Raw genomic sequence first — 11,741 nt, 5'->3', positions numbered from 1 at the left:
ATTTCTCTGATCACAAATGCAGACATGGTTTTATGTTTACGCGGTGCGATGCGATGCGATGCGATGCAATGCAACACGTAAAAAGACAGTATAAGTCATTATAATCCATAATTATGTTCCCACTGGATGCAACAAATGCCTCGTTTATATGGGGTTTTAATGTTGGTTTTTTTGGCCGGACAGGGCATCACAATATGGTAAGGGGCGTAACATTTCCATCACATGCTTGAGGTATTCGACCAATCACAATGCACTGGATAGCTGGCCATTCAGAGCACACCTCGCTTTTTCAGACCGATGAGCTTTGTAAAAACCGATGCGTTTCAGAAAGGCGGGGCATAGAGGAGAAACAATAATGTACAGTATGTGGAAAATAATGTGTTTTTTTAACCTTAAACCGCATAAACACATTTCATTACACCAAATACACAAAATAATTTTCTTTTTAGCAACATCATATGACCCCTTTAAGTAATTTAAGTGTATTATTTTAAGTAACATTTTTAATGGTTTTAATTTTAGTTTTAGTTAACTGTAATAAAAGTTTTAAAGGTAGATTAGCAAAAACAGCCTGTTTTATTGTCAAGGTCAGAGAGAGGGTGCAAAATGTAATGTAAAACTGTAAATAACATTTGTGATCATTACACCAAATACGAGAGCCGTGGGAACGGAGCGAGGCCGGTGGAGTAAATGCTAATGCGCGACACCTGCGCCACTCACCGGTCTCGAGTCCCACGGAGGAGCTCCGGAAGGATAAAAGGAGGAGTGAAGACAGTGTTTTGGACGAGAGAGGACCAGGCCTGGATTTTATTTTGTGTTTTGTGTGCGACAGTCGTCCGCGAGGGGCTGCCACTTTACTTTCATTTTGTTTGTTTATTTTATTAAAGTCTTTAAATGTTCGCCGGTTTTTGCAAAAACTTGCAAAAAGAAGATGAATATATGTGCACTTGATGGGCAAAATAATATTTATTTTTTTACTGAGAAACAGTACAATTACTCATTCTGTTTGCTTTATTTGCTTTTAACATTCACATAAACTGCATAAGAATGAACCATTCATAAATGCAAATTATGAGTCTCAAAGCTAAAAGCTTGCCATGAAACAACACAATTCGAGCCTTAGTATTTACAGTAAGTGAATCAAATTAAGATAATGTCATTTCAGTTTGCTTTCTAAACTTTCTGCAGATGAAGAGTAGTATACTTATGCTGAGCATTTTAACATAACCTCCAATTATCTCACCGGGTCCACTCACATAAATGCTTCATTACTTGGCTGTCTCTTTAACTATGGCTACTTTTGGCTCTGTGCACTTTTAGAAAATACAGTCACTTAGACCACACTTAGTTTTTATTTAATTTCCGTAATTATGTCTAACGGTGGACATACATACAATTATGTCATTTGTAGCATTTTTTTCTAATCTCTTATCTTTCTAAACCAAAAAATATAGTTCACACAAAAATGAAATTGTGCAGAAAATGTACTCACCCTCAGGCCAGATGTAGCTGAGTTTGTTGCTTCATCAGAACAGATTTACAGAAGAGATTACATCACTTGCTCACCAATGGATCCTCTGCCAGTGAATGGGTGCCGTCAGAATGAGAGTCCAAGAAATCCACCGGCATATTTGTTTAGACATGTTTTGGATGGTTTTCACTTGTAAAAGGAGCTTGATCTGTGCATATTTCTCTCCTGATTCAGATAAGATTACTTTTTCACTGGAAAAAGCTATGTTATGGATAGACGACTTGTATTTTTTTGCAGGAACCAACTATTTGAAGTTGAAACAACACAAAAAACACGCAGCTTTTCACTTCACAAGATGTTAAGTGATGGACTGGAGTGGTGTGCATTACTTGTGGATTATTGTGATGTTTTCACCAGCTGTTTGGACTCATTCTGATGGCACCCATTCACTGGACTTTGATATGAATCTTGTTCACACAATTATTGAAATGGTTAATTTGAGATTGTACGTGTACTAGTTGTTGTTGTTGTTGATTATTAATATGTATATATTTTAAATGTCATGCATGCTGCTATTATTGCTATCATTTACAGCATTAGAGGCCAAATAAACACTAAAATTTGCAGTCTGAGTGCAAATAATGGTGTCAGAGCGATATCTCCATTACCCTTGAGCTGCTTATTGAGTCTGGGGAGATCCGATGCTTCCTGCTGTGTCTCCTTATGCTAGTCTTTTTCCTCAATCAGCCGCCTTCATATGCATCAGCACTTTAACAGTGTTTAAGCAGTGTCAAAGGTTCTCACTGTTGCTGTTTTTAGCAGTTTGTAATGTGATGTTAGCTCTCGGGTTCACCCAGGACAAAGTTACAGAATTGCCGTTGTCCTGTCTGTGCGGAAATGCGAACGAAGAGATCTCGGCGTGTGTTTTCTGCTCGCCTGGGGTTTGTGTTCTTTACTTGTGCCAAGAACCTTGTTTTGATCATGTCAGAAGCTTCAAGCAATATCTTTCCGGGACATGCATGAAAAGATCCTGCCGTGAAAGAGTTACTCGAAAAGGATAATGTGTTGTTTGTGGAAAAGGAGGCGCACTTGAGTACAACATTATTATCCCTGCAAAATTGGTTTCGAGATTTATCGATTTGCTTCACAAGGGCCCTTCAAAGATAAAACAGACATGACGGACAGCTACTCTGATTCCCTGAATGCTGAGCGTTATTCACTGGCCTTGTCCGAGGAGACTGGTTATTCTTCCTCATGCTGTCTAATTGAAATGCAGAGATGGTGTCTAGCTTTAGTGCTGGAGGTTTAGAACGAAATAAAACACAACAGCATCAAAATAAATGTTATGACGTTAGTGCAAGGAGACTAATCAGTCAAGCATGACATTTCAAACCCTTAAATAAGCCTTTTGTGTGATGAAACAGTGTGTTTATTATGGTCCTGGGTGAATCACCACAACTAGTATGATAAGTTAATAAGGCGAGAGGTTAAAGAGTACAGACAATGGTAGTCGAGATGATGAAGAGCATGTTGAAGGGTGTCATGCACAATGTGAAGCAGAAATTAGATGATTGTTGTTACTGAAATTGACATCTTAAAGGAAAAAAATTTAAATGCTGTCATTATTTACTCGCCCTCATGTCATTCTTAATTAATTTCTTTCTTCTGCTAAACACAAACCAAACAGTTGACGATAGCCATTGGCTTCCGTAGTATTTTTTCCACACTATGGAAGTCAATGGGTACTGGCAACTGTTTGGTTATCAGCGTTCTTCAAAATATCTTCTAATTATCTTCTTTGGTTACCAACATTCTTCAAAATATCTTTGATTACCAACATTCTTCGAAATATCTTCTTTTAAAATATATTTTGTTACCAACATTTTTCTAAATCTTCTTTGGTTACCAACATTCTTCGAAATATCTTCTTTCAAAATATCTTCTTTGGTTACCAACATTTTTCATAATAACTGTTTGATTACCAACATTCTTCAAAATATCTTCTTTTAAAATATCTTCAAAATATCTTTGGTTACCAATATTTTTCAAAAAAAAAAAAGTTTGGTTACCAACATTCTTCAAAATATATTCTTTTAAATTATCTTTTTTTATATATAATATTCTAAATATTCTTTTAAAATAAATATCTTCCAATTATATTCTTTGGTTACCAACATTCTTCAAAATATCTTCTTTGAAATTATCTTTTTATATATGTAATATTCTAAATATTCTTTTTAAAATAAATATCTTCAAATTATATTCTTTGGTTACTAACGTTCTTCAAAATATCTTCCTTTAAATTATCTTTTTTTATAATTGTCTAAATATTATTTTATATTATAAATATCTTCAAATTATATTCTTTGGTTACCAACATTCTTCAAAATATCTTCTTTGAAATTATCTTTTTATATATGTAATATTCTAAATATTCTTTTTAAAATAAATATCTTCAAATTATATTCTTTGGTTACCAACATTCTTCAAAATATCTTCTTTGAAATTATCTTTTTATATATGTAATATTCTAAATATTCTTTTTAAAATAAATATCTTCAAATTATATTCTTTGGTTACCAACATTCTTCAAAATATCTTCTTTGAAATTATCTTTTTATATATGTAATATTCTAAATATTCTTTTTAAAATAAATATCTTCAAATTATATTCTTTGGTTACCAACATTCTTCAAAATATATTTTTAAAATATCTTTTGTTACCAACATTTTTCTAAATCTTCTTTGGTTACCAACATTCTTCGAAATATCTTCTTTCAAAATATCTTCTTTGGTTACCAACATTTTTCATAATAACTGTTTGATTACCAACATTCTTCAAAATATCTTCTTTTAAAATATATATTTTATAATATTCTAAATATTCCTTTAAAATAAACATCTTCAAATTATATGCTTTGGTTACCAACATTCTTCAAAATATGTTCTTTCAAAATATCTTTGATTACCAACATTCTTCTAAATATCTTCTTTTAAAATATATTTTGTTTCCAACATTCTTCAATATATCTTCTTTCAAAATATCTTCTTTGGTTACCAACATTTTTCATAATAACTGTTTGATTACCAACATTCTTCAAAATATCTTCTTTTAAAATATCTTCAAAATATCTTTGGTTACCAATATTTAAAAAAAAGGTTGATTACCAACATTCTTCAAAATATCTTCTTTTAAAATATATTTTTTATAATATTCTAAATATTCCTTTAAAATAAACATCTTCAAATTATATTCTTTGGTTACCAACATTCTTCAAAATATCTTTGGTTACCAATATTTAAAAAAAAGGTTGATTACCAACATTCTTCAAAATATCTTCTTTTAAAATATCTTCAAAATATCTTTGGTTACCAATATTTAAAAAAAAGGTTGATTACCAACATTCTTCAAAATATCTTCTTTTAAAATATCTTCAAAATATCTTTGGTTACCAATATTTAAAAAAAAGGTTGATTACCAACATTCTTCAAAATATCTTCTTTTAAAATATCTTCAAAATATCTTTGGTTACCAATATTTAAAAAAAAGGTTGATTACCAACATTCTTCAAAATATCTTCTTTTAAAATATCTTCAAAATATCTTTGGTTACCAATATTTAAAAAAAAGGTTGATTACCAACATTCTTCAAAATATCTTCTTTTAAAATATATATTTTATAATATTCTAAATATTCCTTTAAAATAAACATCTTCAAATTATATGCTTTGGTTACCAACATTCTTCAAAATATGTTCTTTCAAAATATCTTTGATTACCAACATTCTTCAAAATATCTTCTTTTAAATTATCTTTTTATATATGTAATATTCTAAATATTCTTTTTAAAATAAATATCTTCAAATTATATTCTTTGGTTACCAACATTCTTCAAAATATATTTTTAAAATATCTTTTGTTACCAACATTTTTCTAAATCTTCTTTGGTTACCAACATTCTTCGAAATATCTTCTTTCAAAATATCTTCTTTGGTTACCAACATTTTTCATAATAACTGTTTGATTACCAACATTCTTCAAAATATCTTCTTTTAAAATATATTTTTTATAATATTCTAAATATTCCTTTAAAATAAACATCTTCAAATTATATGCTTTGGTTACCAACATTCTTCAAAATATGTTCTTTCAAAATATCTTTGATTACCAACATTCTTCTAAATATCTTCTTTTAAAATATATTTTGTTACCAACATTCTTCAATATATCTTCTTTCAAAATATCTTCTTTTGTTACCAACATTTGTCTTACTAATGGTTTGGTTGTCAACATTCTTCAAAACCTTCCTTTAAAGGGGTCATATGATGCAATTTCAATTTTTCCTTTCTCTTTGAAGTGTTACAAGCTCTTGGTGCATAAAGAAGATATGTAAAGGTTTACTGCAACGCGTAAAAAGACAGTATAAGTCATTATAATCTGTAATTATGTCCCCACTGGATGCAACAAATGCCTCGTTTATAATGGGTTTTCATGTTTTTGTCTCGTCGCTCCGACCGGACAGGGCATCACAGTATGGTGAGGGGCGTTACATTTCCGTCTCACGCTTGAGGTATTCGGCCAATCACAACGCACTGGATAGCTGGCCAATCAGAGCACACCTCGCTTTTCAGACCGATGAGCTTTGTAAAAATCGACGTGTTTCAGAAAGGCGGGACATAGAGGAGAAACAATAATGTACAGTATGTGGAAAATAGTGTGTTTTTTTAACCTTAAACCGCATAAACACATTTCATTACACCAAATAATATTCTTCTTAGCAACATCATATGATGCCTTTAAAATATCTTAATATCTTATTAAATATGTTTGCATAGTTTAGTCTGATTACACATCTTGTTTTTGTTATCCTAAAGATCCCATGAAATTAAAAGTGAGGTTTTGTGGCTTTTAGTACTTGGACTTTAGCTTTAAGACCATCTGTGTGGAAAGAAAATGGAAGAAAATAATCTGACAGGTTCTTTAATGTCCCTTTTTGGCTTAAGTAAGACATTTTTCATTCTTTGTCTGTGACAGAACCTAAAAAATGTGCAGTTTATGTTTGTCACAAAGTTTGTATCCATCATAATCCGAATAGATTTGTTTTGTTGACATACAGTGTTTGCAAAATCTTATATTATGCATTATTTCAGTTTTTGAATACAATAGGAAGAGGTTGCTCTACAGACGCGGTTTCCCACAAGCTGAAACATTCCAGAAAGCGTTCACGTCTCTGTGGAGGAAAAGCATCAAAGAATCCAACTGAATGTGAAATGCAACAAAAAACAAAGAACTAAACATTCTGTTGGGAGTTTGTTCTTTGTTTTGTAGCATATTTGCTTGAGAATCCAAACATTACCATAAACACTGTTTTCACTGGGTAATTCATGGGTTTTAACGGTGCAAAAACTGCATATGAAAACTGAAGCAGTGTAGCTGAGGCGCTAATGCAGTTTCCAACAAAACCCTGTTGAACTTCCCACACCATTTTTGCTGTGAACTTGAATGATACCTCAAATCATGCAGAGAGGTGTGCTATTACTTTTCTAAGCAATTGAACTTGATTTTCACTTGGCAGACAATAAAAAAGAGTCTGGCTAGTAACTGAGTACATGTAATCTGGATAATCAGATTCCAAAAATGAAGTCCTTGTAATTCGATTATATTATGTTTTAAAATGCTCATAATCAGATTACAGTTACCTTTTTAATGGATTACATGATTACATATTATTCACACAATGGCAGTAAATTATTTATAATTTGTTGATTCACCCCATGTAATATGGTGTTTTGTTTCATGTTCATGTTTCCCATGTCTTTTATTTTGTAATTGTTTCATGGTCCATGTTAGTGTCATGCTTCCCTTGCCTCATGTCTCTCTGCCTTGTGTATGTGCCATGTTCTGATTGGTAGTCTTAGTCATGTGTCTTGTTCCCCATTGGTTTGTTCATGTCATGTGACCCTCCTTGTTTCCTATAAGTAGCTTCATGTTCCCATTGTGCCCTCGTCGTGTATTGAATGTATTTAACCCGCTGTTGGTGAGTCTAGTCTGTTTGTGTCAAGTCTGCTCATGCTATGTCTGTTCAAGTCTGTGTCTTGGATTATTGTTTGGATCACTCTGTAAATAAACTGCACTTGGCTTCTCACTACGCTCGCCTTCAGTGGATTGATCCTTTACACCCCAGTTCTTTTTTTTTTCATTTCTAAATAAACCTACCACTTATATACATGAGACTAATAATTATGCAAGTTATTAAATAATTGTGAAATATTATGACTTCATCATATCCAGTGACATTTACTACTTATTTCTTTAACCAGAGGCTTTCATTAACCAGAACTGCTTTGAATGTCCAGACCGAAGCTCAAACCGTCTCTTTGTTTTTTGTGTATGCATAGTGTGCATAAAACATTAGTGTGTATGCAAAATGTCATGAATGGGCAGTGGACTTTTATGAATTACAAAAGTACATTCTTAGAGTTGAACCATATAAGAAACACAGACAAGAACCTCTTTGATGGTAGGACAATGTTATGCTCTGGACAAATAGTATTATATTTGTCATGTTTTATGCATAAAAGTTCTTGCATCAGTCAGGCCCTGCAAACCTGCCCACCGCAGGAGTCGGGCTGAAGGCAAGATGTTTAATAAATAATGCACAAGTGCTTTTTATATATAAAGGTATGTGCTCTGTTCATTGGTTTTAGGCCATCGGTAATATATTGCCAGGGTCTGTGTATGCATTCATTATTTTGTAAGAGGTCGAACTGAATTTTTCCCCTCTCCAGCACTGAATAAATCACAGCTGCCCACCCTCGATTCACCCAAAAGTTAATTCCCCTCTAGCCCACCCAACGTTTGGAATTATTTCACCGAGAGAGCCTTTGAAATATAGTTGCACCATAACAATAACAGCCACCAAGAGCAGCTTAATGAAATATTTATCAGGGATTTGTGGATTGAGGCTATTTTAATTACCATTGGCTAAAGAGGCATCTCTGTAGATTTATGAAATGGCTGCGTATTGCCAGTCAGCGTTTGCCGGTGTCATTTGCGGCAGGGTGTGTGTCCTCGTGCGTGCCGTAAACACTGACGTGTTTGTGTGTGTGGGTGTGTGTGGCCATGCAACGTTCAGAATGAATTGAGAATGGCATTTAAATTACAATTCAGTTCATGAATTTTTATTGAGGTAGAAAGTTGAATGCAGAATTGCAGTTTGAGTTTGAATGTAGATAAATGTAGATAGATATATGATACAAGACAATAATGTGTTTGGTTAGTAACACAGTTGACAAAACTTTTGCATATACTGTACTTAAAAAGCATAAAATATTTTCTTTATTAGATCAAATGAAAGTCAAATGAAAAACATCAAATCAGTTCTAAGCAAATTGAGTCACAGGATGTACAATATATATATATATATGACATCTACAATACCAATATACTGTATATATACATATACTGTATATATATATATATATATAAATTGTACATCCTATGACTTTATTACAGAAATTATCATCAATGGATATTAAATGTACCCTAAATTGTACAATGAGATAGACAGTTGAGAAAAAACAGACATAAGAAAAATTTAATATAAGTATTAAAAATAAATAAAAGAAAATCATATTTAAACACAATTTAAAATTACTATATTTTTCTATTTCTATATATTTATAATATGCTTTCCATTAATGGATTAAATCAAAATCACATTTAAATTCAATTTTTAAAAAACTGTTTCTCTGAAGCATTATATAAGTGAATTAAATATTGATATTTTTTATTTTATTATTTTGAACGCAAGAACCATTTACTTCAACAGCAGACATTGCAAACAATTTAAGAGACATTAAGGCCATTTTAAACTAACTAAATTATAGGGAGCACATATATATATATATATTTATTTGTGATATTATAAAATTATTTCCCTTAATGGGTAAAATATGATTTATGTGAAGAAAATATGCAGACATTGCAAACAATTTAAGAGACATTAAGGCCATTTTAAACTAACTAAATTATAGGGAGCACATATATATATATATATATATATTTATTTGTGATATTATAAAATTATTTACCTTAATGGGTAAAATATGATTTATGTGAAGAAAATATATAGATGACAGATAGACAGATAGATAGATAGATAGATAGATAGATAGATAGATAGATAGATAGATAGATAGATAGATAGATAGATAGATAGATAGATAGATAGATAGATAGGTTCTATAGGGTCCGTGCGCTTGCGTGTGCCTCAAAAGAGGACTTACAATGACAGTTCCCACCTTTGCGCCATTAAGCTCCTGAAGCTTCATTAAAGGGGTGAGCTTTCTGTAAGACAGCCTTTCCTTAGCCAACATATAGGCGGACCTGAATGATGTTGCGGTCTCCTCCATTCATTTGGAATTCACCTCAATTACTTTATTTGGCAGAATCGCCTTTTGCTTAGTCATTGCCACTTCAATAGCCCTCTTGTGTGCAATGCTGTCCATATGTTTATATAACTTTTTTTGCAACTTGTTCTGAGCAGTGCTGCTTACTTCCCCATTAATCCACTCCTCAGACAAGTGCGTGCCAGGTACCTTTTCAGACTTTTTTTTTTGCATTACGGTTTTTGCGTCCCTACAAGCGATGCACCCCAAGCTTCCATCCTTAACAAAAAGCCATGTAAGTTAAATCGGCTCTTCCAGTCTCTCCACTGCTGGCTGTTCCAGTTTAACGGGAGAGAGGAGCAACAGGGCTTGCAGCAGGTGAATCGGTTGTGATATTAATGTCATCACTACACAATTTCAACATATAGGCGGACCTGAATGATGTTGCGGTCTCCTCCATTCATTTGGAATTCACCTCAATTACTTTATTTGGCAGAATCGCCTTTTGCTTAGTCATTGCCACTTCAATAGCCCTCTTGTGTGCAATGCTGTCCATATGTTTATATAACTTTTTTTGCAACTTGTTCTGAGCAGTGCTGCTTACTTCCCCATTAATCCACTCCTCAGACAAGTGCGTGCCAGGTACCTTTTCAGACTTTTTTTTTTGCATTACGGTTTTTGCGTCCCTACAAGCGATGCACCCCAAGCTTCCATCCTTAACAAAAAGCCATGTAAGTTAAATCGGCTCTTCCAGTCTCTCCACTGCTGGCTGTTCCAGTTTAACGGGAGAGAGGAGCAACAGGGCTTGCAGCAGGTGAATCGGTTGTGATATTAATGTCATCACTACACAATTTCACTTTATTGAAGTGAATTAGGTTTAAATCGCCGTCATGCATGAATGAATGATATTTTTGCAATTTTACACATACATTTGTCAATATTTTTTGAGACCCCCCAAAATTTCTCAAATCACGTTTTCAGGGGAGCCCATGTCTTATTAAGGGGAGCCGAGCTCCCCCTAGCTCCCCCGTAGTTCACACCCTGGATAGATAGATAGATAGATAGATAGATAGATAGATAGATAGATAGATAGATAGATAGATAGATAGATAGATAGATAGATAGATAGATAGATAGATAGATAGATAGATTGATTGATTGATTGATTGATTGATTTTCTCAAAACAAATCTGATTCTCTAATTATAAAGGGAAACCCAGTTGAATATATGAGTTTAATTCTGATGTCTAAAAGTCTCTAGGTTGATGTGAAGTATTTCTCTAATTCACTAACACTGCACAGATTATGCCTGGATAAGTGTTTGGCTTTTTGAAATGGATTATTTAATTTGAAGGGATGCTGAAATATGAGGATGACAGCCCGTGTCGATGGAAACAGCATGAGCGGTCAAGCAGGGCTGCGCTTTGGTGACATTGGCGAGCTGTAAATGGGATGAACGGCATTACCGAGAGATAAACCTTCCCATCTGATGGATTAAAGCCACTTTGACATTTCGAATCAAATTGTGAATTAAAAAAGCAGCCATGTCAGCAATAATGCAGCACATGCTTTAAGCAGGACGCGGCTGTTTACCTCCATGAATTTCCTAAAGGCCGGTTTTCTGCACCGCAAGATGAAGCAAACACATGAACAGCACAATTTAAGACAATATTCATTGCAGTTAACAGTCAACGGATGATGTTATCTGGCACATGTTTTTGAGTTTATAGAGTCTGACATTCATCACATTCAATTCGATACAATCTAAAACTGAAAGATGGAAAAAACATATCAGATGTTTCTTATAATCTTGTGGTGAAAAAGAGGAAAAGCTTACTAAAGGGATTTGGTATAGGAGGAGGCTGAATCTGTCTGTGTTG

General features: G+C 33.1%; 1 protein-coding gene across 2 annotated transcripts in view; it reads left to right on the top strand.

Annotated features, from left to right (window-relative positions):
• Nucleotides 1-11,741, top strand: part of LOC107552197 (leucine-rich repeat transmembrane neuronal protein 4-like) — a 139,926-nt gene that overhangs the window by 111,218 nt on the left and 16,967 nt on the right. The window lies entirely within an intron of this gene.

The sequence above is a fragment of the Sinocyclocheilus grahami genome, unplaced genomic scaffold, assembly GCF_001515645.1.
Source record: "Sinocyclocheilus grahami isolate Dianchi unplaced genomic scaffold, SAMN03320097.WGS_v1.1 scaffold442.1, whole genome shotgun sequence".
Lineage (NCBI taxonomy): Eukaryota > Metazoa > Chordata > Actinopteri > Cypriniformes > Cyprinidae > Sinocyclocheilus > Sinocyclocheilus grahami.
The sequence above is the reverse complement of the archived record's forward strand: the minus strand, read 5'-3'. Positions and strand labels throughout refer to the sequence as shown.